Genomic DNA, 26,370 nt, shown 5'->3' on the forward strand with positions numbered 1-26,370 from the left:
AACAAGATATTTTCCATCAACATTTTGAAAGTTTTTAGTGACGGATTAAATTTTTAATAGCAAGTCAGTGTGTTGAAATGTACAAACTCTTCTTACACGTGCACCTTTAAATGAGACATCTTTCTAAAAGGGCATACAGATAACAAACTGTTTCATTCGTATGACCTAAAAATGTTTCTTCTCCTTTTTTCTTTATCTTATAAATTATAAACTTTTTCAAAATTATGGCATTCTAAGACCTTGAAGAAAATATCAACAACTTTGTTGAAACTTTGTACTGGAATATTGTTTCTGAAGTACTCACTGTTCTTCCTTCATTGACCTTTTCTCTTTAATCTAATACCATCCCAGGTTACCTAATGTTTGATCAACAGTATCTTGTGACAATTAAGTCACAGTGCTGGTTTTTCTCAACTCAGACTGTCTGGAGCCTTGTTCCATCAAGAGGTAACTTTGCACTTAACACCTTAATGGTCTTAACAAAAAGAGATGGAGCGAAATGGAGATCTTCAGTGGTGGGAATAATTAAAGACAGACATACAAATGCATTTGGTGCCAGATTTGATTACCTCAAATGAGTAAAATTAAAGCAAACATTTTATCATCTCCAATTACACAGTTACTCCCTTGAGCATAATTAAGACAAATGGGTAGAAGACACTAATGACAAAGCTTTACTTGGTTCTCAAGGCAAATGGAAAACTCACAACGAAAATAACTTCAGATCAGAAATAGTTACTATTTAGTTATTGTTTCTAGTTATTATACAAGCTGGAATAATCATTTTTATTCTCTCCCCCAATCTCTTGTCAAATCATAGACAACATATAAGTCCCATTTCCTGCACCAAGCTTTATTTGAGCATAGCACTGCTTACATGGAGACAGCCTGAGTTAGCAAGAAGCAATTGGCTTTTGAATTCGGATAACCAAAATCTGCATCTTATTAGCTAAGTGATGTTGACCCAATTAGTGTAAACACTCAGTTTCTCTGAGCCTCAGTTTCTTTGCTTAAGCAATAGGTATTGTAATAATACCCAATCACATTAACCCCACAAAGTGGCTGTGAGTAGCAAATGTAAGTGATAATATTCAATGAATGGTAAACTAGTATACAAAATTTAATCATCAGTTACTGACCTCTCACCCTCTTGATCGCTAATATTTTATAATATTCTTATAATAAGATGATTGCCATTGTAAATTCAAAACCCAACTAGCAAATATTTACTCAGAAATTGTTATATGATTTGCATAGCTAAAATCTTGTGAGGACTCAATAGCTCCTTTGCACTGTGTTGGGGTCATTTATTCAGGTAACATGTGTACTATTCATTTTTATGTCCCAAATGTCTATTCCAAAAAGTGGTAAATTTAGTGGCTCAATAAATAGTAAACAAATATATTAGAGAATATAAAAATGTGTCTTACTGATTGATTTCAGCAACAATATTAGGCAAGTAAATTTTGTTACTGAGAAAAAACCCAAAAATTCAGAGAGTTAATATGCTCAGGGTTAAAAAGATAGCAGTCAATGATAAAGTGGTATTATATTAAATCAATCTAATAAATTGTTTGCTAAGATACTGTTCAAATTGTTTGGATTTGGTGCATATTTCTACTTACAATAGGATTCTCCTAATCAATGCATAATCCAAGTAGTGAATGAAATAAAAATATATGAAAATATTCTAGTCCTTGGCTTTGTATCCAAATACATATCTTGAGTTTATATAAAATGCTGCACATGACCTATTATATCTACAGAAATCCCTGGCTTTGGACCAGCAGCATTTTCACATTAAAGAAAATCTATGAAATTCATTAGTTTTGGGCAGAATTGCCCAAGCATTTGTTTAATATGTGAATATCCCGTGACCACTTTAATAGACAGCTTTTCATGCAATGTAAATCAAACCATCACTTTTGTCTGCCTTCACACTGGTACACTGAGTTCTAAATACAAACACTATTTGGTCAGAATGGCTTGGTGAGGAGTACCTAATTTTTAAAGATGTTAATTTAGAATATGGTATCACTTTATTTGTCTTTTCCTTCTTTTCTTTAATTAATTCTCAGGTATCAAGTGCCCTCCCATTAAACCTATCTGTCCAGAATCCTCACTGTCACTGATACCCACATCCTATTCCAGGTCTTCTTACAGAAGATACCTCTAGCTCTGGATTCTTTTTTTTTCCATTTGAATTCCTGAAAGTTTTTTGTCCCATATATCCAGACTTTGCTTGTGATAGTGCTGATAGAGTTGTCCGCTGGCACATTTTTCAGCCTATTTACTTCTTGCTCTTTTATCTGTACAATGAAAGATGGAGTTGAACTTAGTGATTTCTAAGGCTTCCTTCATTTAGATATTGCCATGTTTCTTTCTATAATACTGTTTTGGAGCTTGCCTTAATATTTCTCAAATATACCTTTGCATGTTTCATGGACTAACAGTATAACAGCATCTGAAGGGAGTTTAGAAGCTATCTGCATCTTTGACTCACCAGTCATCCTCTCTCTGAATATTTTCAGTAGCAGGAATACTTTCTCCCACATGAGAAAGATGTTTTAATTTGCTGATACTTCTGACTATTGGAAAGTATTTTCTCATAGGGAGCCAGGTATAATTCCAACCATCAGTTCTACACCTACTCTACCAACCTGAAGGCTCTTCACAGATTAGAAGTTGGAAGTTGTGTGCTTCCGGGGTTTCTCTTATTTAGGGTTAATCTCTTCCCATGTAAAATCCTATAACTCAACATCCCATAGTTATCAGAAGCAGTGTGGTATAATGAAGTAGCACAGGGCGGGAAGCTGTGTTTGAAATCCAGATCTAAATAAGAGCTGTTTGACCTGAAGCTTTATATTTAGCATATGCAAATTGCCAACTTTAGTGCCTGGAACATAGTCACCATAATGTTTCATCCCTGTATCTACAGTGCTTGGCACCCAGCATACCTTTAATATTTGTTGAAAAAATAATGTGACTAAAGGTATCACTTCTGGTAGCAGATGTTATATAGTCACCTCAGAGCAGCAAAAAAAGATGCTTTCAGAGGACCTTCAAGATGGCGGAAGAGTTAGACGTGGAGATCACCTTCCTCCCAACAAATACATCAGAAATACATCTATATGTGGAACAACTCCTACAGAACACCTACTGAACACTGGAAGAAGACCTCAGACTTCCCAAAAGGCAAGAAACTCCCCACATACCTGGGTAGGGCAAAGAAAAAAGAAAAAACAGAGACAAAAGAATAGGGACGGGACCTGCACCACTGGGAGGGAGCTGTGAAGGAGGAAAAGTTTCCACACACTAGCAAGCCTCATCACTGGTGGAGATGGGGAGTGGCGGGGTGGAAGCTTTGGAGCCACGGAGGAGAGCACAGCAACAGGGGTGCAGAGGGCAAAGCGGAGAGAATCCTGCACAGAGGATCGGTGCGAGCCAGCACTCACCAGACGGAGAGGCCTGTCTGCTCACCCACCGGGACGGGTATGGGCTGGGAGCTGAGGCTCGGGCTTCGGTCGGATCGCAGGGAGAGGACTGGGGTTGGCTGCATGAACACAGCCTGAAGGGGGCTGCTGCCACAACTAGCTGGGAGGGAGTCCGGGAAAAAGTCTGGAACTGCCTAAGAGGCAAGAGACCATTGTTTTGGGGTGCACAAGGAGAGGGAATTCAGAGCACCACCTAAACGAGCTCCAGAGATGGGCGGGAGCCATGGCTATCAGCGCAGACCACAGAGACGGGCATGAGATGTTAAGGCTGCTGCTGCAGCCACCAAGAAGCCTGTGTGTAAGCACAGGTCACTATCCACACCTCCCCTCCCAGGAGCCTGAGCAGCCCGCCACTGCCAGGGTCCCGTGATCCAGGGACAACTTCCCCGGGAGAACACACTGCACGCCTCAGGCTATTTCAACCTCTACCGCTGCAGGCTCGCCCCACACTCCATACCCCTCCCTCCCCCAGGCCTGAGTGACCCAGAGCCCCCTAATCAGCTGCTACTTTAATCCCGTCCTGTCTGAGCAAAGAACAGATGCCCTCAGGCGACCTACAGGCAGACGCGGGGCCAAATCCAAAGCTGAACCCCAGGAGCTGTCCGAACAAAGAAGAGAAAGGGAAATCTCTCCCAGCAGCCTCAGGAGCAGCAGATTAAATCTTCACAATCAACTTGATGTACCCTGCATCTCTGGAATAACTGAAGAGACAACGAATCATCCCAAAATTGAGGCAGTGGACCTTAGGAGCAACGATATAATTTTTTTTCTTTTTTCCCTTTTTGTGAGTGTGTATATGTATGCTTCTTTGTGTGATTTTGTCTATATAGCTTTGTTTTTACCATTTGTCCTAGGGTTCTGTCTGTCTGTTTTTGTTTTTGTTTTTAGTATAGTTTTTAGTGCTTGTTATCATTGGTGGATTTGTTTTTAGGTTTGGTTGCTCTCTTCTTTCTTTCTTTCTTTTTTTAAATTACTTTTTAATTTTTTTATTTTTAATAATTATTTTTATTTTTTATTTTAATAACTTTATTTTATTTTGCTTATTTATTGTTTTTCTTTCTTTCTTTCTGTTTTTCTCCCTTTTCTCTGAGCCATGTGGTTGACAGGGTCTTGGTGCTCCAGCCAGGTGTCAGGCCTGCGCCTCTGAATTGGGAGAGCTGAGTTCAGGACATTGGTACACCAGAGACCTCCCAACTCCACATAATATCAAATGGCAAAAGCTATCCCAGAGATCTCCATCTCAACGCTAAGACCCAGCTCCACTCAACGACCAGCAAGCTACAGTGCTGGACACCCTAGGCCAAACAACGAGAAAGACAAGAACACAACCCCACCCATTAGCAGAGAGGCTGCCTAAAATCATAAGTTCACAGACACCCCAAAACACATCACTGGACGACCTCCTGCCCAGCAGAAAGACAAGATCCAGCCTCATCCACCAGAACACAGGCACTAGTTCCCTCCACCAGGAAGCCTACACAACGCACTGAACCAACATTAGCCACTGGGGACAGACACCAAAAACAACGGGAACTACCAACCTGCAGCCTGCAAAAAGGAGACCCCAACCACAGTAAGTTAAGCAAAATGAGAAGACAGAGAAACACACAGCAGATGAAGGAGAAAGGTAAAAACCCACCAGACCAAAAAAAGGAAGAGGAAATAGGCAGTCTACCTGTAAAAATATTCAGAGTAATGATAGTAAAGAGGATCCAAAATTTGGCAATAGAATGGAGAAAATACAAGAAACGTTGAACAAGGACCTAGAAGAACAAAAGAGCAAACAAACAATGATGAACAACACAAGAAATGAAATTTTAAATTCTCTAGAAGGAATCAATAGCAGAATAACTGAGGCAGACAAATGGATAAATGACCTAGAAGATAAAACAGTGGAAATAACTACTGCAGAGCAGAATAAAGAAAAAAGAATGAAAAGAATTGAGGACAGTCTCAGAGACCTCTGGGACAACATTAAATGCACCAACATTCGAATTATAGGGGTCCCAGAAGAAGAAGAGGAAAAGAAAGGGACTGAGAAAATATTTGAAGAGATTATAGTTGAAAACTTCCCTAATATGGGAAAGGAAATAGTCAATCAAGTCCAGGAAGCGCAGAGAGTCCCATACAGGATAAATCCAAGGAGAAACACTCCAAGACACATATTAAACAAACAATCAAAAATTAAATACAAAGAAAAAATATTAAAAGCAGCAAGGAAAAAACAACAAATAACATACAAGGGAATCCCCATAAGGTTAACAGCTGATCTTTCAGCAGAAATTCTGCAAGCCAGAATGGAGTGGCAGGACATATTTAAAGTGATGAAAGGGAAAAACCTACAACCAAGATTACTCTACCCAGTAAGGATCTCATTCAGATTTGACGGAGAAATTAAAACCTTTACAGACAAGCAAAAGCTAAGAGAATTCAGCACCACCAAACCAGCTTTAAAACAAATGCTAAAGGAACTTCTCTAGGCAAGAAACACAAGAGAAGGAAAAGACCTACAATAACAAACCCAAAACAAGTAAGAAAATGGTAATAGGAACATCCATATTGATAATTACCTTAAATGTAAACAGATTAAATGCTCCAAACAAAAGACATAGACTGGCTGAATGGATACAAAAACAAGACCCATATATATGCTGTCTACAAGAGACCCACTTCAGACTTAGGGACACATACAGACTGAACGTGAGGGGATGGAAAAAGTTATTCCTTGCAAATAGAAATGAAAAGAAAGATGGAGTAGCAATTCACATATCAGACAAAATAGATTTTAAAATAGAGACTATTACAAGAGACAAACAAGGACACTACATAATGATCAAGGGCTCAAACCAAGAAGAAGATATAACAATTGTAAATATTTATGCACCCAACATAGGAGCAACTCAATACATAAGGAAAATGCTAACAACCATAAAAGGGGAAATCAACAGTAACACAATCATAGTAGGGGACTTTTAACACCCCACTTTCACCAATGGACAGATCATCCAAAATGAAAATAAATAAGGAAACACAAGCTTTAAATGATACATTAAACAAGATGGACTTAACTGATATTTATAGGACATTCCATCCAAAAACAAAAGAATACACTTTCTTCTCAATTGCTCATGGAACATTCTCCAGGATAGATCATATCTTGGGTCACAAATCAAGCCTTGGTAAACTTAAGAAAATTGAAATCGTATCAAGTATCTTTTCTGACCACAACGCTATGAGACTAGATATCAATTACAGGAAAAATCTATAAAAAATACAAACACATGGAGGATAAACAATACACTACTTAATAACCAAGAGCTCACTGAAGAAATCAAAGAGGAAATCAAAAAATACCTAGAAACAAATGACAATGAAAACACGACGACCCAAAACCTATGGGATGCAGCAAAAGCAGTTCTAAGAGGGAAGTTTATAGCAATATAATCCTACCTCAAGAAACAAGAAACATCTCAAATAAACAACCTAACCTTACACCTAAAGCAATCAGAGAAAGAAGAACAAAACTCTCCAAAGTTAGCTGAAGGAAAGAAATCATAAAGATCAGGTCAGAAATAAATGAAAAAGAAATGAAGGAAACAATAGCAAAGATCAATAAAAATAAAAGCTGGTTCTTTGAGAAGATAAACAAAATTGATAAACCATTAGCCAGACACATCAAGAAAAAAAGGGAGAAGACTCAAATCAATAGAATTAGAAATGAAAAAGGAAAAGTAACAACTGACACTGCAGAAATAAAAAGGATCATGAGAGATTACTACAAGCAACTATATGCCAATAAAACGGACAACCTGGAAGAAATGGACAAATTCTTAGAAAAGCACAACCTTCCAAGACTGAACCAGGAAGAAATAGAAAATATGAACAGACCAATCACAAGCACTGAAATTGAGACTGTGATTAAAAATCTTCCAACAAACAAAAGCCCAGGACCAGATGGCTTCACAGGCGAATTCTATCAAACATTTAGAGAAGAGCTAACACCTATCCTTCTCAAACTCTTCCAAAATATAGCAGAGGGACGAACGCTCCCGAACTCATTCTACGAGACCACCATTACCCTGATACCAAAACCAGACAAAGATGTCACAAAGAAAGAAAACTACAAGCCAATATCACTGATGAACATAGATGCAAAAATTTTCAACAAAATACTCGCAAAAAAAATCCAACAGCACATTAAAAGGATCATACACCATGATCAAGTGGGATTTATCCCAGGAATGCAAGGATTCTTCAATATACGCAGATGAATCAATGTGATACACCATATTAACAAACAGAAGGAGAAAAACCATATGATCATCTCAATATATGCAGAAAAAGCTTTCAACAAAATTCAACACCAATTTATGATAAAAACCCTCCAGAAAGTAGGCACAGAGGGAACTTACCTCAACATAATAAAGGCCATACATGACAAACCCACAGCCAACATTGTTCTCAATGGTGAAAAACTGAAACCATTTCCACTAAGATCAGGAACAAGAAAAGGTTGCCGACTCTCACCACTATTATTCAACATAGTTTTGGAAGTTTAAGCCACAGCAATCAGAGAAGAAAAAGAAATAAAAGGAATCCAAACCAGAAAAGAAGAAGTAAAGCTGTCACTCATTGCAGATAACATGATACTATACATAAAGTATCCTAAAGACACTACCAGAAAACTACTAGAGCTAATCAATGAATTTGGTAAAGTAGCAGGATACAAAATTAATGCACAGAAATCTCTTGCATTCCTATATGCTAATGATGAAAAATCTGAAAGAGAAATTAAGGAAACACTCCCATTTAACATTGCAACAAAAAGAATAAAATACCTAGGAATAAACCTACCTAGGGAGAAAAAAGACCTGTATGCAGAAAACTATAAGACACTGATGAAAGAAATTAAAGATGATACAACCATATGGAGAGATATACCATGTTCTTGGATTGGAAGAATCAACATTTTGAAAATGACTATACTCCCCAAAGCAATCTACAGATTCAATGCAATCCCTATCAAACTACCACTGGCATTTTTCACAGAAGTAGAACAAAAAATTTCTCAATTTGTATGGAAACACAAAAGGTCCCAAGTAGCCAAAACAATCTTGAGAAGAACAACGGAGCTGGAGGAATCAGACTCCCTGACTTCAGACTATACTACGAAGCTACAGTAATCAAGACAGTATGGTACTGGCACAAAAACAGAAATATAGATTAATGGAACAGGATAGAAAGCCCAGAGATAAAGCCACGCACACATGGTTACCTTTTCTTTGATAAAGGAGGCAAGAATATACAATGGAGAAAAGATAGCCTCTTCAATAAGTGGTGCTGGGAAAACTGGACAGCTACATATAAAAGAATGAAATTAGAACACTCCCTAACACCATACAAAAAAATAAACTCAAAATGGATTGAAGACCTAAATGTAAGGCCAGACACTATCAAACTCTTAGAGGAAAACATAGGCAGAACACTCTGTGACATAAATCACAGTAAGATCCTTTTTGACCCACCTCCTAGAGAAATGGAAAATAAACAGAAATAAACAAATGGGATCTAATGAAACTTAAAAGCTTTTGCACAGCAAAGGAAACCATAAACAAGGCGAAAAGACAACCCTCAGAATGGGAGAAAATATTTGCAAATGAAGCAACTGACAAAGGATTAATCTCCAAAATTATAAGCAGCTCATGCAGCTCAACATCAAAAAAACAAACAACTCAATCTAAAAATGGGCAGAAGACCTAAACAGACATTTCTCCAAAGAAGATATACAGATTGCCAACAAATGCATGAAAGAATGCTCAACATCACTAATCATTAGAGAAATGCAAATCAAAACTACAATGAGGTATCACCTCACACCAGTCAGAATGGCCATCGTCAAACAATCTATGAACAATAAATGCTGGAGAGGGTGTAGAGAAAAGGGAACCCTCTTGCACTGTTGGTGGGAATGTGAACTGATACAGCCACTATGGAGAACAGTATGGAGGTTCCTTAAAAAACTGAAAATAGATCTACCATACGACCCAGCAATACCACTACTGGGCAAATACCCTGTGAAAACCATAATTCAAAAAGAGTCATGTACCACAATGTTCATTGCAGCTCTATCTACAACAGTCAGGACATGGAAGCAACCTAAGTGTCCATCAACAGATGAATGGATAAAGAAGATGTGGCACATATATACAATGGAATATTACTCAGCCATAAAAAGAAATGAAATTGAGTTATCTGTAGTGAGGTGGTTGGACCTAGAGTCTGTCATACAGAGTGAAGTAAGTCAGAAAGAGAAGAACAAATACCATATGCTAACACATATATATGCAATCTAAAAAAAAAAAAAAAGGTTCTGAAGAACCTAGGGGCAGGACAGGAATAAAGATGCAGACGTAGAGAATGGACTTGAGGACATGAGGAGAGGGAAGGATAAGCTCGCACGAAGTGAGAGAGTGGCATTGACATATATACACTACCAAATGTAAAACAGATAGCTAGTGGGAAGCAGCTGCATAGCACAGGGAGATCAGCTTGGTGCTTTGTGACCACCTAGAGTGGTGGGATAGGGAGGGTGGGAGGGAGACGCAAGAGGGAGGGGATATGGGGATATATGTGTACGTATAGCTGATTTACTTTGTTATAAAGCAGAAACTAACACACCACTGTAAAGCAATTATACTCCAATAAAGATGTTATAAAATAAAAAGATGCTTTCCGTTCCCCTAGAGTTTGTATCCCTCTTCATGCCACGTTTAACTCTTTGACATTTCCAATCACTAAGGCTCTTTCACATGAAATGGTATGTGAATTTAGAAAAAAAATGTGAGAGCCATTTTTTCACAGTGTCTTGCCATTTGGGGTGTAATATTTGGTGATACATGGCATATGTCTTCTACTGAAGTGACAGGAGAATCATAGGCTGGTTCCTCAGCAACCTCACAGATCAGCTGCAAAGCTGCATGTGGCTTAAACCTTCTTTTTCTCAGACTGGCATCTGCTGAGCCCCTTCACACCTCTCTCTCTCACACACACACTAACATTCACATACACACACACACAGAATGCCAGTTGCATTATACAGCATTCCTAAACTCTTATGTGCCATTTGTGTCTTTCTGAATCTTATTTTGGGATTATCTTTATCTATATATAATTATATTACTATGATACCCCACAACTAGTCAATTTTAGCTGGTACGTTGAGAGGGAAGAAATGTTAATCAAACCAGATGTTCGGGCAATGAGAAAAAAATAGTTGTTTTGGCCTCAGACTTTACTGAGCAATAACGTACAACACAGGCAATTTTACATATTGCAATCACCTCCTCCCTTCAACGGTTAATCCTTTTTAATCAATCATCCACACTCTTTGCAAAGGGATAATTCTAAAACACAAATCTGGGACTTCCTGGTGGTCAAGTGGTTAAGACTCTGTGCTTCCACCTCAGGGGGTAGAGGTTCGATCCCTGGTCGATGAACTAAGCTCTGGCGTGCCATGTGGCGTGCCCCCCCACAAATAAAACCCCAGAAATTTAAATATGTTCCTTACTTTTAAATAAAAGGGTTTTATACTTTATTAATGCCTTCAGAATAAAGTCCAAATTTTTTAGAACTAAATGCAAGACTCATTATTATTTATACCCAGCCCTTCTAAACCCCCAGAAGTTAGACACAGACACAGACATACACGCACACACACACACACTCCTACATTTTAATCACTTATCACAAAACCTGCTCATTGTTCCAAAACCTCATTGTGTTCATTCACACCATTGAGCCATCCCTTTGTTAATATCTTTGTTTGGAATGAGATCTTCTTCTTATCTGAATAGTTTTTACTGTTTCTTCAAAATATGTTTCAAATGTTATCTCTTCTATGCTTCTTGCTCACTTGGGTATCACACTGTGTTATGTTTGGCAGTTCATCTCCCTTTCTTCCAGATATAACATGAATTTCTCCCTAAGAGGTGGGCTGTATCATTTTCTTTTCATTATAAGAATACAGGCTTTAAATCAGGTGTTCTGAGTTTGAATTCAGGCTTTGTCACTTATTAGCTACATGACCTGAGAAAGATTTCTTTTTTCTTTTCAAATGTCAGTTCCTTTATCTATAAAATGTAGATAAAGCTAATTACATTACTCCCTTATGTAGTTATTGTGAGGATTAAGTGAGGTGTAGCCTAGGGAAGAGTAAATGGTGGTTTTCAGAGATTTATACAGTTAGTACCTATTAAGTGAGTAACTCTGCATCAGTCAGTGAGCAAAATGACAGAGCTCCAAGAATGCATATCTTAAGAGGATCTTTAAGATTTATCTGTATCTCTGTTACCGAACTAAACTTAGGTCCACTTGCCCACGTGCAGTAAAGCCACTTATGTCATTTTGACACCATGTTTTGGTGAAGGAAATTGCAGCATTTATTGCAGGGCGCCAAGCAAGGAGCCCAGGTAGCTAGTGCTTAAAAGGCCCAAACTCCCCGAAGGCTTTCAGGGAAAGGTTTTTAAAGACAGGGTGAGGGAAGGGGGTTGTGGGGTATGTGAAAAGCTCATGGATATTCTTCTGATTGGTTGGTGGTGAGGTAATCCGGAGTCAACATCATCAACCTTCTGGTTCCAAGCCGTCTAGGATCTACGTGCTTGTGGGCAGCATACAGTTAACTTCTTCCACCTGGTGGGGGTTTCCATATCTACGAAACAGCTCAAAGGACATGGCTCAGAGTATTATCTATAGCCCTTGAGGAGGAACTAAAGTTCCTTGACTTTGTTTAATGGCTAAACTATTATAATTTTGTCTTACTTGACTGTTTTCCTTTCTTTCTGCATTTTCTCACTTCTCTGATTAAATTTACTCTTTGGACCTCAGGGAAGGCCTAGGAGGCTAAAGTTTCTCTACAGACAAGAGGCATGTGGAGGACATGGAGTGAGGTTGGGAGGAGGTCTGTTCCAGGAAGGTCCCCCAGGGTCCTGCTTGGTAACATCTCCAGGACCACCTAGCCAAGGTCTTACCATAGTAGTAGATATTTCCACATCTTAAAAGTGTCAGCTCATCTATGTTCTCCCAATAAGCCCACTCCTTACCTGGCCTTTGCTTTGCACTAAGAAATCTGAACAGGTGTCTACAGAATTATACTTGCTTCTGTTGAGATTGCCACACATCCCATATACAAAATCCTTGTTGTATCACAGCAAACTGCTTAGGAGTTCAACCTCCTACCCCCTAATGATTATAATTAGAACTTATTACCATCTTGCCTTGAGTGACCATTAAGACTGATTTCATAATGCCCTGCAATCCTTTTGATTCTGTTACCACAAGGAATCTCAGCCTTTCAGGTCATCACTGATCCCTACAATGCTTTATATATTCCTTAATCTGACTCAGATATCCTAGGCACAACTCCTTCCACTCTGCTCTCTGTAATTCATGGACTATCATCAACAACTTTCTCTTGACCCCCTTCTTTCAATGATTTTAACCACTTCAGCCATGCATTTCCATAGCCATCCATACTCATACAAATCATTTTGATCGCCACCTTCTAACTTTCCATCTCACACCAGCCATATCCTCACTCCACTGATTCTTCAGCTCTGTCATAATCTTCAATGCATTGACTTGACCATTTTTCTATCTATCACTCCCCTCACATCTTTACTTCTTTTCATACCAAGCAAGCATCACATGGTTTTGATTCTAAACATTACCAACCTCTTATTGTTTCTTTCTTCCCTTTGAAGACTTGTCTGGTAAGACTTGAACTATCATAATTTTCAACTCTGTGACTATCCCATGTCTATCTCTGAACAGCTGAATATATTTCCAGGAAATATTCTACCACCGATATGCTATGTTAAATTTATGACCTTATATTGCTAGGGTTTTTAAAAACAGTTATCTTATAGCTCCTCAGTCATTTGGTCCTCCGACCAATTCTCTGAAAAACTATTTTAATATCTTCTCCTCCCACTTTAAAATTCCAACACCCAACATTCTCTTCATCTTTACATCTTACCTAATGCTCTAGCTTCTTATTTGACTGAGTAAATGAAGAAAATTGCCATGTCCCTCAGCCACCAAGTGGACCAAAATTTTTTTAGCTTTCTTCTCTCCTATTGCAACTACTGAATTGACACTGTTCTTATTTAAGGTCTGTACCATTTATTTTTTCCATCTTTATTGAAATGTAATTTATGTATAACATAGTGTAAAAGTTTAAGGTGTACAACATAATGATTTGATATATGTATATACTGTAAAATGATTACCACAATAAGGCTAGTTAACACATCCATCATCTCACATATTTTTGTGTGTGATGAGAGCTTTAAAGATCTATTCTCTTAGCAATTTTCAAGTATACAATACAGTATTGTTAACTATAGTTACCATATTGTACATTACATCTCCAGAACTTATTAATCTTATAATTGGCAGTTTGTACACATTGACCACCTTCATCCTTTTTCCCTACCCCTCCCACCCCCACCCCTTAGCACCACTAATCTGTTCTCTATTTCTGTTTTTTTTTTTTAGATTCCACGTATAGGTGAGATCATACAGGATTTGTCTTTTTCTGACTTATTTCACTCCATTTCATATCACACATTCAAGAACTCTACTCCTGTGGTTGTCCTCTGTCTTAAATCAACAGATTTCCCCTTTCTAATAACTCAGTCCCATCAGCAGAAAAATGTTGGATATCAGCCTCACTTAAAAAACATTTTTCACTCCACATCTTCTTTTGTTATTATACTATTTCTCTGCCCTTTATAGAAACTGTCTTTCTATTCTCTTTTAAACATCATTTTTTTTTAAGAGTAAAGGTTATTCATTTATTTATTTAGGCATTTGATGCCTTCCCATGCAACTTTCTAGTTTTCTCAGATAGCCAGAGTTTTTAAAATTTTTATTTTATTGTGGTAAGTACACTTAACATGAGATTTATCCACATAGGTTTTAAAGTGTGCGATACAGTACTGTTATGGGCACAGTGTTATATAGCAAATCTCTAGAATTTATTCATTTTGCATAACTGAAACTTTATGCTCATTGAACAGGGACTTTCCATTTTCCCCTCCCCTCTGCCCCTGGTACCACCATTTTATTCTTTGCTTCAATGAGTTTGATTACTTTAGATACCTCATATAATAAGTGAAATTGTGCAGTATTTGTTCTTCTGTGACCAGCTTATTTCCTTTAACATAATGTTCTCAAGATTCATCAATGTTGTCATGTATTGCAAGATGCCTTCTTTTTTAAGGCTGAATAACATTCTAGTGTATGTATATACAAATGTTTTTTAATCCATTCATTTGTCCATGGACATAAACATAATCTAATGCATCTCCAGAGACTGCTAATTTATGTCCTCTACTCTTCAGCAATGGAATCTCTAAATTTTAGGTAGGCTTGTGGCCATCAAATATAGATATCACATTTTTATGCCTCCCTAGCAGCCAGGTAACCTCCTTTAACTAACTCCAGTCAAATAAATAAAAGAGGGAAAAGAGATACATGCTATCTTTTGGAGTTATTGTTTAAATGGTGGGGTCAAAGCTCTTTTTCTCTATCCAGCTCCTTGGACTGTATCCCAGGTGTGGCATAGCAGCAAATTGGAAGCAGCCTGTTTATGGACCACAATGGCCCTGCAGTATTAGTCCCAACCTGCTTACACTTGGACTTACCTTCAGAAAATAACAATACTCCGTTTTTGTTAAGCTACTATTGAGTATCTTTATGTGGCCAAACCAAAATTCTAACCAATATAGTATGCAAATTACCTTCTTATATTTATATGCAAAATATAAATATTTGGGATCCTGGGCATGTGACTATCCTTTCTTTACTCATCTGCTCAGTGGCATTAAATAGCTGAACTTTACAGTGTCCTGGATTGAAGGACAGACCAAGGGTATAGAAGATACAGGATTTTAATTACACAAAGGCTCTTTGGACAGAGAGAGAGTGAAAGAGTTGAGGTTGAGAGAGGGTGTGGAGAGAAGCAGAGAGAGGTGGAGAAAGGGAGAGAGACAGAGAGAGAGGAAGAGAGAGAGAGAGGGAGAGAGGAAGGAAGAGGGGGAGAGGGGGAGGGGGGAGAGAGAGAGAGAGAACTGTAACTGTGAGGCTTGGGGAAAAAATAACACCACAAACAGCCACAGAAGATTTAAGTCTCAATAAACAGTTTTATATGTAATTTCCACAAACATATTTTCATTTGCTATAAAACAGCAAACAGCTTGGGATGGAAAAGCCAGAAATATGCACAGAGGAAAAAAATAGTCTTAAATAAATACTGGCTTGCAAAAAAGAAATGGGAGCCTGTACTGAAATATGTTTATCTTATTGTTTTAAAATGCAATAAATTTCTCCTGACAATAATTTGGTTCAAGGTTAAAACAAATTCCCATTTTGTACTAAAAAAGGTGTAATTTCAGACTTTTGAAGATGAATGGCTGCTTTTGCTTAGATACTGATCATTAGCCATGCAATTCTGGCTGGACTAGGTTACTTAGACTTTGTAGTTGTACTGAAAGAAATTGCATTAATATGATTCTTTGAAAGTTAAGCAAAGATGTCTGAAGAAAAAGAGATATTAAAAAGTAAGTGGAAAGCAAATACAATTTTCATTATAAGGAAAAAAGAAAAATATTTTCAGAAAAGATCTTCCTTGGGACAGGGACTTAAAGTGAAACATGCCATAATATATTATATTTGAATAATTATGACTTGTAATAGAATTTGACTTTACACCCCAAAAGCCCAAAGCATTTTAGGTTAATGAGTCAAATTTCGATAGGATCCAATAAAACAGTAAGTCCCATTGTACCAGTTCTATACCAGAGCAGAGTAATAGCATTATATATATATATTTCTGTGTGTGTGTGTGTGTGTGTGTGTGTGTGTGTGTGTGTTACTAGGGCAGATAGCACAAGTGGATGCCCATTTTACTTACAGAAATTAGAATGTGGCCATGTATTCATTAAACTTTTACTGTACACCCTTTATACGAAGAAATCATCCTGGAAATAAAGAATACAGAAATGAAAGTATTTCACAACCTCTTTTCTTGATGAGTTTATGGACTAATGAAACATATAGAAGCAAATAAACAATTATAACATGCTTTCTGTAAGGAAGTCTGTAATCTAAAATGTTTTATCTCATATTGTTCTAGAGAGAATCTAAGAAGACAAAAAAATAACATGATTTGAAAATGAAACAAAAAATGTAATTTTATTACAACATTTCAGTAATTAAAAAAAAAAAAACTCTAGCAATTTAAATGTTCAACAAAAGGAATCACATCAAATCAATAAGAAAATGAAACACATCCAGATATTTAGAATACTCTGTACGGCCACAGAAATATTTTCATAGTGTAATTAAGAAGAAAACATTATAATTAATTTGAACCTATTTCAGGAAAAACAGTATATATGTAACTATTAAATTGTGCATGTAGCTATATAATACCCCAGACACACACTTTACATTTGCAATTATTAATGACTTAGGGCAGGGAAGAAGAGCTGAGGGAAGTTCCTACAAAGTAATTCCAGTCATCACAGAAAGCAGGGAAGTGGCAGCAAAAGGAACTAAACAGAAAACTGCAGGTAGGACTCAAGAGAGAGAGAAAGGACTCCAAAAAATGGCATGCTAGCTATAAGCAGCCAGAGATCTCCCATAGGTTAGAGACTAAGCACCTGGATGTGAAAGAGATTTCAAAAACCTTGACACTGCTAAGATCCTAGTCTCTGCTGGAAGGCAATTTTTGATCCCACTTTCGAAAGTGAATCAAATTAAGTCTGCAGTAAGCCCAAAATAGTTCAGCCTTGCCATGTATCAACCCAACTACTGCTCTAGCAAACTGACAGAAGAATAGAAATGTCACTTTCTTAAGATAGATATCAGTTATTTCAATCTATACTGAGTTTTTACAAAAATATCCAACACTCAGTTAAGAATCATAATATGTAAAAAATAAAATGTGACCCACAGTCATTAAAAAATCAACCAAAGCAGTCAGAGAGATGACCCAATGTTGCAGTTGATTAGAGGACAAAACCAACCAAGCAAACAAATAAACAACAACAAAAAACACTTGCAAAAATTCTAAGGAATCTAGTGGAAAATAAGGTAAATAAAATGTATAAAGATACACAAGAATTTTAGAAGAGACATGGGTATTTTATCCTCAAGCACTGTAGCTTTCATCTCTAGTTTTTATATATTTTATGTCTCTACATGTTAAACCGTTTTTCACCTTTTAAAGCATATTTGATACAGTTATAAATTAGTGTTTTAATGTCCTGATCTAAAATTTCTAACATCTGTGCTAGTTCTTAGAGGGTTTTGATTAATTTTCTCTTGATTTTGCATCATATACATCTGCTCCTTTGCATGCCTAATAACTTATTTATTAGATGCTAGATATTGCAGATTTTACATTACTCACTGCCTTATGTTTTGTGTTTATAAAAATATTGTTTTTTTTTTTTTTTTCCTGGGATGCAGTTACGGTAACATGGAGACATTTTGAGCCTTTCAGGTCTTGCCCGTAAGATATGTTATATGGGATAAGGGTAGTCGTTAGTCTAGGGATAATTATCTCTTACTACTGAGGCATGACCTTTCTGAGTACTCTACCCAATAACCTTTAAACTATGAAGTTTTCCAATCTGACTAATACCTGGAACTCTTTGTGGGCCTGTGTGAGTGGAGAGTTCTCTTTCTTCTAATTATTTATAGTGGTTGTTTACTTTCTCTTGGACATTTTTCACCCACACATATGCTCTGATTAGCACTCTGCTGAGTACATGAGGGGAATCCTGTGTAGATCTCCCAAATCCTGTCTCTGTGTAGCTCTTTACTTTCTAGAACATTCTAGCCAATTTGATCTCCTTGGACTCAGCACTATGTCCTTTACTCAGGAGAGTCTTTCTAGCTCTGCCTGGGTTCACCAGCTCTATGCAGCTACCTGGAATTTCACTTATGACAGTAAACGGGGACAAGTATAAGCCTCACTTCATTTGTTTCTTATGACTCAGGGATCATTACCTGATGTCCAATATCATAAAAACATTTTTTCATATATTTTTCCTGTTTTTTTTTACTTGTTTCAAGTGGAAGGATAGAGCCAATCTTAGTTACTACTTCTTAACCAGAAGCAGAAGTCTGTGTGATTCTATTTTCATGAAACTTATGGATGACAAAACTAATCTGTCTGACATAAATTAGAACAAGTCTGCCTGTGGGTGAAGATTGACTGAAAGGGTACAAGCTGTTATTCAGTAGTGATGTAAATGTTCTATATCTTCTGTGAGTGGTTGTCAAAACTCATGGAAATTAACACCTAAGATATGTGCTTTTTATTTTCTATAGAGTATACCATAAATATGTACAATAAAAATCTCTACATTTGCTTTTATTCAAACTACCTCTGATCTCCAAACAAAAGAAATCAATCTGACAGTCTAGTCCAGAGAGTCATGTTTTTTCATTGCCATCTTCCCAAATACCTCACCCCTCAAACACACAGACAGCGGTATTTGGGCTCATTCCCAGCACAAAAGAAATTCTACCTCTTTAATTTCTATCCAAGATATACAAGATATTGAAGCTATTTGGGTAGAATTTAACACAGTTTTGGGTTATATAGAAAGAACCCCATCCATTCATGTTGTTTGATAAAGGCTAACTCAGTTTTTCTATTCCTTTTGGCATTACAGGGAAATATGTTACTTTTCCTAACAGTGTTTATTTTAAATACCTTCAACCATAATTTCCACAAAGTTGGCCTTTTGAAGACACTATAACCAGCTTCCTGTTTTTTATGGGACAGATTTACTACCACACCTATTTTAATGGTTTCTAAGAGTTGTGATTTTTTTTCTTTCAGGGCTACCATCCCTCAATTGGGTTTCATAGCTTAGCAGTTAGGTCTCCTTAATTTATTCTAACAAAAGTTAAGGTTTGCACACTTGTTTTCAATCCATTATTCCCGCCTCACCTTAAAATATCTTACATTCTGTCATTATGATAAATGGGCATAGTAGTTAAGATAGCCTTAGTTTTAAAAAAATTCTTGCTTGCTCATATGCATTTTAAAAGGTGATATAAAATAAAGCCAATTATACACCTTGGTTATGGATTTGATTTCTAGGGTGATAGTCAGCTGATATCTAGAAAATACTTGTATTTGGGAACTAATATGACAAAATAAATTTCCTCATTTGATAGAATGATACTGAAATGATAAGCAAAATTTAGAGGGCTAAAATCAGTGCCTCCAGCAAGGTAGAACACAGAACTGGGAGGCCCATCTGGGTTCTGGTTCCCCTGATTCTCTTTCCTACTCTCTAATTAGAACAAATTATACCTTATTGTGGCAGTAAAGGAAATAAGGATGAATATATAAAATTATCCACTATGTTAGTTGTAAAATATATACTTCACCTGTGATTAAAGTCTTTATTAAGTCATTAAGACATGAAATATCTCATCTTTAATTTAAGGGGTATCTTGCTTTCCTGAAGGCCAGAGGCTGTTCAAATGATCATTATGCAATATTTTTTGAGGCCTCCCTATAACCCAGGCACTACACAAAATGCTGAGGATGCAGATATAACAAACAGCTTGTTTGAGGTGCCTACAAAGAATCAAATTTAATACAAGCTGCAGGTTTCCCTCCTGTAAGATCAATCTGAAGAGAAATCAGAGAGGGAAACATGGAATTAAGGAAATAATGTCAACATCAACAGCAGCATAATAAGCAAAATAAATATGAGAAACCACTGTTAAGATAGAAAGCTGTTTGAACTCAAGAGTTTGTAGGGTGGTGAGGAATGGCTACATCCTGACACAGAATGAAAGAATCAACTAGAGAAGAGTAGTTGGAAACCAGCTCTTTCTTACTTGTTTCTGTTGTCTTTAGACTATCATTATTTACCTCCTAAAAAGTTCGGACCTCTGATGTTGATGTTTACAAAGATTAGATAAAGGCACGAGAAAAGGTCTGCTGTGATGAAAAGTTAGGAAAAATGGGAGGGAAGTGTTGATCAGTTCTTGGCATTCACTCTTCTACTTCTGCACCACCAAATATTCAGGACTGTTAGATTCCATTCTATGCTAACAGCATCGTCCCAGAGCAACTTACATCTGTAAAACCAAAGGTGAGGCCATGACCTAGATGATTGATTGCCAAAGTTATGCCCAAATGCAGTGATTTGCTGTGGTTTTGTGATCCCTGTAATTCTTACCACAAAGACAATTCTGCTCTCTTTTCTTGAACTTCCCCAAGCAAGCAAACCCAGAATAGGTTCTTCTGATGTCTCTTCTCCAATGTGCAACATGAGAGAGCTCTCCAGCAGGTTATGAGCTCATAAATCAAATTTAGGAGAAACTATTCCATAGTAAACTATCTCCAAAGAACAAAACAACTACTGCACAATATGTATCATTAGAATGATTAGCATTTGATAAAGAACACCAATAATTTAAATAAGCAAAAAATATAAGACAAGGTGTTGGATTATCAATTTGAAATGCAAGAAGTTATCATAAAGACAAGTGAAAATATTAGAGATAAAATGTAAATTAGTTTTAGTAAAAAAGATAATAGATGGAATTGATAGTGTAGAATAGAGTTAAAAAATTGGTGATTTGAAGTATGAGATTGAGAAATCCCGTTCCCCCCAAAAAAGCAGAGAATGATAAAAAACAGAAAATATTAAAGAAACTTAAGATATATAAAATATATAATTAGAAGTTTCTAATAATAGGAGCCACAGGAAAGAAGAAAAATAAAATCAGAAAAAGAAAATGTTTGAAGAAATGGAGATACATTTACAGGAAATGAAGAAAGATGAATTATCTCAATGGACATCATGCCAAGTGCCAAATAAGAGAGTTAAAAAACTCATATTAGATACATTATAGTGATATTTAAGAGCATCAAAAACAGAGATAGCATTCTAAATGCTTCCAGAAAGAAACAGCAATTCTCTTACAAAATAAAAAATGTATCATTACATTTGACATTAGCTTCTCAAAAGCAATACTAGTTGTAAAAAGACAAGGAAGTAATATATGTTTCTTAGTCACTGAATGAAACTCTTTGTTATATAGTTTATGTAAAAATATAACTTCCATTTTAATATTAGAGGCTAATAAAATTATTTCATAAAAAAAGTCCTAAGAAGATTTTACCAATTACCCAACTGAAGAAAATGTTGGAATAAGTTCTGAAATAAGATCAAAAACAAAACCAGGAGACACTGCAAGAGATAGGTGCAGTAGGGGTAATCAAATATCTTACTAAAGTCTCTTGTTGTCGAGGTAAACATATTCACATACACATACTTACATGTACACACAAAAAGATGAAACAAAAATGAGAAATTCTGTCTCTAATAACTCAGAATTAGTTATATAAAATACCAACATGCTAAGTCTTTCTTTTGCTGACGCTTTTAAAAATGTTTTTAGTAACCTGTCATGTTGGACACATTGGCAAGTTTTTACATTTATAAGTTATTTAAAGCTTTAAGTTTTCTTTGATTTTTTTATATATATAATTATCTTTTTCTAAGTATTTTTATAATTCTATTACTCTTTTTTCTTTGATCAATAAACTATTCAAGTGCCTTCTTAAATGTATAAATTATAGGAATTAAAAATGTAATTAACCCCTGGCTTAATTGCATTATGGTTTGAAAATATGATCTGTATGATACCAGCTCTGTGTATTTGTTGAGGCTTGTTTTATGGCTGAGCATATGTGTTTATCTCTTTATAAATGGTTTATGTGCACTTGAGAGAATCTGTATCCACTAAAGTTTGTTTACAGATATCTATACATACATTTCTGAGTAATTTTAAAATATATTAAGAAATTTAGATAACAGCATTATGTCTAGTGATCAAACTATAGTTATAACCTTGAAATGTAGAGAAAGGAAAAAGCAGCCAAAATATTGATCTATTTAACCAATTAGAACAAAAATAATAATCATGTTCCATGATTTTTTGAACATATAAAGAAGTAAAATGTATCACAACAATAGCACAAAGTCTTGAGGCAAAAAAAAGTGGAAGCACACTATTTTATGGTTCCTATTTTATATGTGTAGTGTTATAATATTCGTTGAAGATAGACTGGGGTAAGCTAAAGATGTATGCTACCACACAAACATATTTACATGAAAAAATAAAGACTGAAAATATTAAATTTTGGAAAGGATGTGGAGCAATCAGAACTCCCACACATTGTTGGAGGAAGACAAAAATGGTTGAAATCAATTTATGTTGAGTGAAAGAAATCTTACAGGAAAAAGGTATACAATTTGAATATTCCATTTAGTTCTAGAATATTCTAGAATAAACTAGTAAAACTCATATATGGTGAGAAAAAATGGAATTCAGTGATATATCTGAGGGAATCTGCTTGAAAAAGAGCACAAGGCAAATTTTTTGGATGATGGAGGTATTCAGTATACTGATGGAGTGAATGCATTTGCCAAATCTAATCAAACTGTGTGCTTAACATCTAATGCATCCTACTGTATAGAAATTTTAAGGAAAACAAACCTGAAAAATAATAACAGATTGGAGTGTGCAACATGGGGATATGTCTCTACCAACACTAGCTTTCCTCCCCCGCCCCAACATCTCAAGATGCCATCCCAAAAGTGAGGAAAAACATAGATCAGAAATGTGACAGATGATAGTATAAAAAAAATCCACCACAAGTATGATAAACCAGCTGTGTTAATTGTGAAAAATAATTGACAACTCTATATGGTCTGAATGATATAAAATGCATTTTTAATAGTTTTTATAAAGAAAAATGATCAGTTCCAAAATAAAGAAAAATGTGTTACTAACTAGCAGATAGGGCTGTATGCAACATTTTTGGTCATATAAATGCTTCTTTAATACAATGCTACTTGCATAATTTCCTTCCATTTTTAACTACCAGGTTCCATATTCAAAGCATTTATAAACTTATCACCATTCTTAACAACAATCACAGGTGTTAAGGAAATATTATTCTCACTTTGTGATTCACCAACTAAGGTTCAACATGGTTAACTAAAGCTGGTAAATGACAGATCCAGGTTTGAATCTAGACCTTCAAAGTGAAAACCCTACCCTCTTTATAATTCTTCCTCCATAATTGAGTACCACCATGATTTCAGATACAAACGCTCACCAGGCCTCTTATTTCTTTAGTTCTGGTGCTAGAATCCAGTTTCTCCCCAGGCTCCAGCCTTCTTCACTTAACTTTTCAGGACCTAAAGGTTCTTACTCTGTTTTTCTCTTTCTTTCCCTCTTAGAGACGGGTCTTTTCTCTCCTAACATAAACCAATCGTTTGAAATATACCACCTATTCTGACATCTTGCCTTGCAAGACCTTACTGTTCTGTCAGACCCTCAGAGGTAGACATTCTGTTCTTACTGAATTTTCTCCAGGCCTGTGCCCTTGGTATAACCCCCTCCTTCAATTGGTCAATCGATTTCCAGGTTTTGTCCCATCTCCTTTTCTCTGACGTATGACATGACGTTGACAACAACATAGGTTTAGGAGATATACATACTAACTTCCAAATACCAGGTCTGCCAATAACTGTGTGCTTTATTTAAGCTTCAACTTTATTTAAGCTTCAGTTTCTCACTGTTAAATATAGATACATGCCTACTATATGGAACTATTTTAAAGGTTACATTCAATGAAATTACATAATTCCCTAGCAGAATGCTAGTAACAGAGTAGGTGTCTAATAAGTTGCACTGTTATTGTCATCATTCCGATATAATTTTTCTTGTGTATGGACCCAAGCTGCCTGGGGGAAAAATAAGTGTCCCTGGGCCAATGTGTTTTAGTATCCCCAATTTGAGATGTGAGAAACATACACATATTAAAGATATTGAAATAGCTTTTGGTAAATTCACTTACAGCTTATAAATATCCCATATAACACAGAATAAACTTTGGAAGATCTTGTCCTCAGAGAAGCCATCCATTGTCTTCCATTTGCTCTTCTGCATATGGAATCCATGCTGCAGGCACCAATATTCTATTAATTTATAGTGGCACTAGAAGTAACCATAAAGTAAGTGCTATGGGTCATACTAATAAGACATGTCTGTTCAAAGTCAAGAATGCCGACTAATGATGAAATGCCTAAAGCAAACATATATTGATAAAAACCATTTCAATTGTAGAACATGACAAGTTTCTTAAATATCAAACTAGGTATTGCTGGAAGGTATAAAATCAAATTTTATTAACATTTATTTTTCCACTGGGAAATTTACTCATGCTGAGAGTACTGAACAAATTGATAGGATTATAAAATTTTGTTTAGCTTTAGATTCAAAGACAAAACTACTAAATTTTCTTTCCATTATTATTGTTATTAAGAACAGAAAATTTTTCCTAAATAAATACAAATTAGACCATGCTTCTCTTCTACTTGAAAACATCCAATAGTTTTTTCAGCTTAACATAAAATCACATCCTATTAATTTGTCCCTTACTGACCTCTTGAGCCACAGGTCCGATATGGCCCTTTATTACAAGCACTGTGAACATTTAATGTCTTCCTGGGACAATATAGCTGGCCATATCATAATTTTGTATCTTTCTATAGGAATTTTTTCTGCTGTTTAGAATATCTATTTCTCTCTTTATTTCCCAACTGTATTATTTTACTTCAAGCTCTCATTCCATTAAACACTCCACAACTGCTGAAAGCCTCTAATAATAATGCTTGACATGTGACAAAACAAGCTTTTTTTAGTATTAGGGAAGAGAATTTGAATTCCAGATCTTGCTCCTTCTACCTGTGTGAATATGGATAAGTGGATTAACTTCTTTGAGCTTTGTTTTCCTATTTTTAAAAAATGAGATACAGGAATAATGCCTACCTTAAAGATATTTTCTAATTGTTAAATGAGACGTGTAAATGTCACAATGTCACAGACACACAACTTTGAGCGAGCATTTGGATGACAGATGTCACATCTATTCATATTATGCCTCCAGGGTTTAATATGATGTTTGTCATATTCCTGTTGTTTAAAAATGGTTATTTTAAATGAAAATATAGTGATAATGATAGTAGTCATCGTTGTCATCTTGACAACTTGCAAACAGCTTCTATCCTGCCTTCCTATAAACAATGATGAGTATGATGATTTTTAAACAATAGAAATATGACAAACATCATATTAAATCAATTATTAACTCTGTTTTCCAGTTCCCTCCTCTCTCTGAAGAATGGAGGCTGAAAGTTCCAAGTTTCTAATCATGGATTGGTCTTTCTAGTGACCAGCCCCCATCCAGGAGCCCACCAAGAGTCATCACCTATTAGAACAAAAGATGCTCCTATCATCCAGGAAATTCCAAGGGATTTAGGATCTCTGTGTCAGACACTCCTATCATTCAGGAAATTAGAAGGATTTTAGGAACTCTGTCAGGAACTGGGATCAAGGACCAAATACTAGTAGCAGGGGCAGAGACAAATACACACACATACACACACACACACACACACACATATATATATAAAATATTATTTCACAACATAGTATTCATCAAGAAACTTTAAAAATTGAACTACAGAATAATCTTAAAATTCTTAAGACGTTTAAATACAAATGCCCATTCTAAAATGGTTGTCTCATATGTATTTCTTGTACTTCTATGTGCTTTTTGACTTTAGTAGGATATTAAAATATAATAAGTTATTCTGCCAGGCATTAGTATGATAGAATACTAAACACAATATAGAGAAAGCAAAATTCCTTTTATTTATAATGGCCCACTGCTGATAGTCTCAGATTCAGCCTC

Source organism: Eubalaena glacialis, chromosome 10, assembly GCF_028564815.1.
Source record: "Eubalaena glacialis isolate mEubGla1 chromosome 10, mEubGla1.1.hap2.+ XY, whole genome shotgun sequence".
Lineage (NCBI taxonomy): Eukaryota > Metazoa > Chordata > Mammalia > Artiodactyla > Balaenidae > Eubalaena > Eubalaena glacialis.